This window comes from Anolis sagrei, chromosome 2 (genome assembly GCF_037176765.1).
Source record: "Anolis sagrei isolate rAnoSag1 chromosome 2, rAnoSag1.mat, whole genome shotgun sequence".
Classification (NCBI taxonomy): domain Eukaryota; kingdom Metazoa; phylum Chordata; class Lepidosauria; order Squamata; family Dactyloidae; genus Anolis; species Anolis sagrei.
In genome coordinates, this window is record NC_090022.1 from 76,549,144 (window position 1) to 76,556,309 (window position 7,166).

Here is a 7,166-nt window from a genome sequence, read left to right on the forward strand (position 1 = left end):
CATGAACTCTTACTTACAGATTACTCAACCCCTTAGAACTAAGACTTACATTAAACCTTCCATCATCAACTGCTAGGCCTACCACCACCGACCACCAACAACTGCAGAACATGATACAGGACAGCCTCGAGAAAAAATCCACTTAAAATCTGGTTTCTGCTTCCTGCAGAATTCTGGGGTTTGTAGTTTAAGGAAGAGCCTTTAACAGCCTCACTAAACTACAAACCCCAGAGTTCTGCAGGAGGCAGAAACTAGATTTTAAGTGGATTTTTCTCTCTAGTGTGATGGTAAAGGTAAAGGTTTTTCCCTGACATTAAATCCAGTCATGTCCAATTCTGGGGGGTGGCGCTCATCTCCAATTCTAAGCCAAAGAGGTGGCGTTGTCCATAGACTTCCAAGGTCATGTGACTGGCATGATTGCATAGAGTATTGTTACTTTCCTGCCGGAGTGGTAGCTATTGATCTACTCACATTTGCATGTTTTTGAACTGCTAGGTTGGCAGAAGCTGGGGCTGACAGTGGAAGCTCACGCCACTCCCTGGATTTGAACCCGTGACCTTTCGATCTACAAGTTTAACAGCTCAGTGGTTTAACTCACTGCACCCCTAGTGTGATGAGACCTCGAGAAAAAATCCACTTAAAACCCAGTTTCTGTTTCCTGCAGAATTCTGGGGTTTGTGGTTTAGGGAAAAGTCTTTAACAGCCTCACTAAACTACAAACCCAAGAATTCTGCAGGAGGCAGAAGCCGGATTTTAAGTGGATTTTCCCCCTCTAGTGTGATGAAGTAAGCAGGATCTCAGCTAAAGGCATTTAGTCCCATTTGTTATCAGATGTGTTACAGGTTGAACATCCCTTATCCAAAATGCTTGTACTGTGTTTCAGATTTGTTAGGATTATGGCCAGTCTCTACATTCACTGGTGTTAGGGGCCCAGGACCCCAAGGAAAGTGGGAAACCGCAGCTAAAGAAATTACTATTTTTGTTCATCTGAGAGAAAACCTCTGTAGGAATGTTTTGGTCTTCCAGCCTAACTCCATTGTTGACTTCCACTGGAAGTGGGCTCACACCACTGCTCCGTAAAAATGCCTTATGTCAGGCAAGCAGAGGCTGATAGGAGCCCGTGTACAACACTCTCTGGCAGGCTGCAGGTGCCCCAATGTTGGCATTGACCTTCTCCTTAAAGCAATGGCTCTGTTGACTGGTGGGATAAGTTACAATTTTTCCTCATAACAATTTAAGACAGTGGTTCTCAGCCTTCCTAATGCCGCAACCCCTTAATACAGTTCCTCATGTTGTGGTGACACCCAAGAATAAAATTATTTTTGTTGCTACTGCATGACTGTAATTTTGCTACTGTTGAATTGTAATGTAAATATCTGATATGCAGGATGTATTTTCATTTACTGGATAAACTTTGGCACGAATACTCAATACACCCAAATTTGAATACTGGTGAGGTTGTTGGGAGGATTGATTATGTCATTTGGGACTTGTAGTTGCTGGGATTTATAATTAACCTACAATCAAAGAGCATTCTGAACTCCACCAACAATGGAGTTGAACCAAACTTGGCACACAGAGCTCCCATAACCAACAGAAAATACTGGAAGGGTTTGGTGGGCATTGACCTTGAGTTTTGGAGTTGTAGTTCACCTACATTCAGAGAGTACAGTGGATTCAAACAATGATGGATCTGGATCAAATTTGGCACAAATACTCAATATACCCACATGTAAACACTGGTGGATTTGGGGGAAAATAGACTTTACATTTGGGAGTTTTAGTTGCTGAGATGTATTGTTCATCTACAGTCGAAGAGCATTCTGAACCCTACCAATGATCGAATTGGGCCAAACTTCCCACACAGAACCCCCATGCCAACAGAAAATACTGTTTTCTAATGGTCTTTGACAACCCTTATGATACCCCCTCATGATCCCCCCAGGGGTCCCGACCCCCAGATTGAGAAACACTGATTTAAGAGAACTGGAGCATTCCTTCTCCCAATGACACTTGCACTAAGCAAAGATAGCTCTGTAACCATTTTGTACATTCATGTATAAGTCAACCTTATGTATCAAAGTTGAGAGAAAGTTTGGGGACCAAAATTAGGATTTTGATAAGACCCATGGATAAGTTGAGGGTCATTCCACAGAGAAGGGAAAGCAGCAATGCTGCCTCCAGAGACTGTCTGCTGCCATCACCACCATTTCCCACCCAGGCATTGGAAAGGACCAGAGGTGATATCACAGGAGAGAGAGTAGAGAGGGTCGGTGCTTCTTTTAAGTTCTCTTGAGATGAACAAAGCTCTTGCCTTTTGCCACTCTCCTCAGAGAAGAAAATTGTTCCCTTTTTGTAAGAATTAAGGTACAATACTTGACCCATGGATAAGGTTACTCAGGTTTTTGGGTTGATTTTGTGATTGAAATTTCTAGACTTGTAGTTGAGTATACAGGGTAGTTGTTTAGTGAAGCCAGGGCTTGCAGGATCACAGCGCCTGGGCTCCACTAGATTACTTTTTTTTTTCATTTCCTGGTAAGATGATAGCATCTGTTACCCCTTCATGTGTTCCTGCTGAACTGCAATGCTTGCAGTAGCAAATGGGGTAAACTTAACCAGTAATATGTTGTTCTCAGTTACCCATGCTACTACACAAAATAGTTTTGAATGTCCTGTTCCTGAATGACATTTAACACATTTAGCTTTACAAAAGGACATATTCTTAATAGAAATAAAAATGATTAGAACTGGTTCTCTCACCTGACCTATTCAACTTGTATGCAGAACATATCATGTGACATGTGGGGCTTCATGGATCCAGGCCTGGAGTTATAATTGCTGGAAGAAACAGTAACAACCTTAGATATGCAGATGATACCACTTTAATGGCTGAACGCGAGGAGGAGCTGAGGAGCCTTCTAACCAAAGTGAAAGAAGAAAGTGCAAAAGCTAAGTTGCAGTTAAATATAAAAAAACCAAATTATGGCAACCAGACTGATTGATAACTCGCAAACAGAGGGAGAAAACTTGGAGGCAGTGACAGACTTTGCATTTCTGAGTGCAAAGATAACTGCAGACACAGACTGTAGCCAGGAAATCAGAAGATGTTTACTTCTTGGGAGGAGAGCAATGACCAATCTTGATAAAATAGTGAAGAGTAGAGACATTACATCGGCAACGAAGATCCGCATAGTTAAAGTAATGTTATTCCCCATATGAGACAACAGGAAAGCTTAGAGAAGACGATGCTGGGGGGAAAGGAAGGAAAAAGGAAGAGGGGCCGACCAAGGGCAAGATGGATGGATGGTATCCTTGAAGTAACTGGCTTGACTCTGAAGGAGCTGGGGGTGGCCACAGCCGACAGGGAGCTCTGCCGTGGGCTGGTCCATGAGGTCACGAAGAGTCAGAAGCAAGCAACTTAATGAATAAACAACAATTCCCCATAGTAACCAATGAGTGTGAGAGCTGGACCATAAAGAAGGCTGAGTGAAAGAAGATAGATGCTTTTAAACTATGGTGCTGAAGGAAAATTCTGAGAGTGCCTTGGACCACGAGAAGATCACACCTGTCCATACTCCAGGAAATAAAGCCTGACTGCTCATTGGAGGGAAGGATGAAGTACTTTGACCACATAATGAGAAGACAGGAAAGCTTGGAGAAGATAATGATGCTGGGGAAAAGGAAAGGAAAAAGGAAGAGGGGCTGACCAAGTGCAAGATGGATGGATGGTATCCTTGAAGTGACCAGCTTTACCTTGATGGAGCTGTGGATCAGCAAGCTGTTGGCATTTTTGGATTCTCTTTTGGGGTACCTCTGTTAGGAACTGACATGGTCACAGACTTCACTTCAAAATTTACCTTTACACCACAGACAATAATATATGGACATCTATATATTTACAGTAATGGATTCCCCTGTGTTCATTTCTTGCTGTGTCACATTGTTGAATCATGCACAAGTGATGCTGTTGTGCATAACAATAATTGCACAAATCTCTGATCATCTGGAAAGACCCTAACTGATGTTTTGTAACTTGACTCTGCTTAATCAAATGCATGAAGTACACTGAGAAGGTGGCAGCTATATATACACACATACAATTAAATTATCCACAAAGATACACAGCCATCTAAGTCATCAGTATGAGAACTGAAGACAATTGAAATAAAATACAGAAAACATGCCTTGATTACTGAAGTACTAAAAAGGAATGCAATACACAACCTAAGCATTTTCTGGAATGTCAAGCATGAATGCTAAGTGCTTACTGAAGCACTATATATAGACAGCACAATAGCCAAGTGGGAGGGAACCACCCACAAGCATTGTCCAAACCTTGAAAAAAATTCAGCAAGTTTCTGAACAAATCCATCCCTGCTGCTTCCTTCTCTCATTGCATTCAATGACTTACAAGAGTGTGCATATTTAATGACAACCTGAAGGTACATTGATTGTAGTAGATGTGTCAGAGGAAAAGGAGGGAGGGGCACATAGGCTAAAAGTAAAGACCTTGGTGTTACAGAGTCCAACAGTCATGTCGTGGTTCTGAAAGCACCAATACATTCATACAGAACCAAATGAGTCAGATGATCTTCCTCAGGGAGTCTTAGCACTTCCAATGGTATAATTCAAGGGAAAGTCAGAATAGTGTTTGTGCTTTGTATATTGAGATCACCTCCCTGTTTTTGGCCTGAATCCAGTTTCTAGTCCAGGCATGGGCAAACTTTGGCCCTCCAGCTGTTTTGGACTTCAACTCTCAGAAATCCCAGCCAGCTACTGGATGTTAGGAATTGTAGGAGTTGAAGACCAAGACACCTGGAGGGCCAACGTTTGCCCATGTCTGTTCTAGTCTCAGGTAGATCAGACCCATTGAATAAATTGGATTTATGTAAGTGCTGACTTACTATTCAGCAGTAAACTCAGTGGATGCATGCTAGTTGAATTTTGGCCAATGCTCCTTTGTACCCCTGCCTTAATTCAGAAGCAAATTGATGTATTTATGTTGCCTTCATGTTGCCTGTTGACTTATGTTGATCCCATGAATTTTAATGTTTTCTGAGGCAAGGGATACTCAGATATGGTTTTGCAGCTCCTTTCTCTAAAGCATAGCCCATAAAGCATAATTTGTTGATTATCTCCCATCCAGATACCCACCCGAGCTGACTGGAGACTAGGATGCAGAGCAATGGCTTTAAACTACAGGAAGGGAGATTCCATCTGAACATTAGGAAGAACTTTCTGACTGTGAGGGCTGTTCAGCAGTGGAACTCTCTTCCCCGGAGTGTGGTGGAGGCTCCTTCTATGGAGGCTTTTAAACAGAGGCTGGATGGCCATCTGTTGGGGGTGCTTTGAACAGATTTTCTTGTTTATTGGCTGGGAGGTTGGACTGAATGGCCTGCAAGGTCTCTTCCAACTCTATGATTCTATGATTCTATGACCCTGCTTAACTTTCAAATTCCAAATGAGACCTAGTGACGTTGAGACAATTAGACCACTGAAAAGTGATAGTTATAGGTAAATCTTATTAGAACAATGATACCTTCTGCCATTCTCTGCAGTAGCTTTTCATGGTCTGTTGAAAAGTGCTATCATAAATTATCACCAGACACAAATATATCATAACCCACCCCCTCCACCCCCAAACTATCATAGCAGCACTTAGAATCCAGGATCCTTTTCCTGGCTGGTAAACCTGACAGAAATTAAAAGTGATACTCTGTACATAGGGAGCCAGCATGGTGTTCTGGATTGAATTTTGGACTAGGACTCAGGGAAACCAGAGTCAAATCTCTGATCAACCATGGAATCCCATTAGTTGACTTTGGGGAAGACACATTCTCTCCACCTCTAGGAAAGACAATGGAAATCTTCCTCTGGAGAAAACCCAAAATCCCAGGATAGGGTTGCCATACATTGAAGATGACTTGAAAGCACAAGCCAGTACTTCTGCAACAAAAAATCTGCACATAAGCTATGATGGGTGTGAATTGGGTTCTAGATTTTTGACAGAAGAATAGAAAATAGCATCTCCACTAAAACACTAATTACGTATATTCACAGGCAGGCAAGCCTGAGAATGTTTACAATACAAGGAGGAAACCCTTATAGAGTCTTTAATCCAGTTACCTGATGTGTCATCTGTATTAAGCCCACATAGGCTCACACACCCTGGAGGTAACACAGATTGCCTTGTGTTTGTGTGACGTGCAGCACATTCATATATCCTTGCACTGGATCAGAAATGCCCAACTCTTTTATTCCTATGAGTCATAAACACCAGAGCAAATTGCTTTGGTTACATAATATGGTTTTCCACGCTTAGCAGGAATGGCTTCACACAGCCATGACACACATCTACTTCTCCAGTCTGAAAGCTAAATCAGCTTCCTCAGAGGGATCCCCAAGAGGCAAACTGGATGTAGAAGTCATATACCTTTTGATTGTAAAGTATTCACAAAAACTACAATGGAGTAGTGGCGTGAGCGTTGGACTACAGTTCTGGAAACAAAGGTGTGATCCCACATTCAGCCATGAAAACCTACTGGATGACCTTGAACAAGTCATAGACTTTCAGCCCTAGAAAATCCTGTAATAGGATTCCCCTAGGGTTGCTATAAATCAGACATGACTTGAAGGCACACAACAATAACAATAAATACACAGTGACCCATGACAAGTAAAGCTGCAGGCAACCATTGTTTTCATTCACACCTTGATTTAATTCTGGTAGAATCGGAGGCCCCTTCTACACTGCCAGAACAGATAATCCACATTATCTGCTTTGAACTGAAGTATATGAATCTACACTGATGTAATCTGGGTTTTATATAGCAGTGTAGAAGGGGCCAGAAAAGTAGGAACTGTTATTTTAGGTGCCAAACCAGTCTCAAAAATTGTCATTTTTCCCCAGTAGGTCTGATGTACTGGCTGGATTGTAGGATTGGGACCAGAGAAGGCCAAGTTCAAGGCCTTGGACACCTACAATACTTTCTGAGCCACACTGCCATGTAATCCAGATTATCAGAACAGATAATCCACATTATCTGCTTTGAATTGGATTATATGAGGGCCCTTATACTGTGCCATATAAAATCTAGATTATCTGCTTTGAACTGGATTATATGGCAGTGTAGACTGGTCTGAGTTAATTGGCTTGGTCTGTTTTT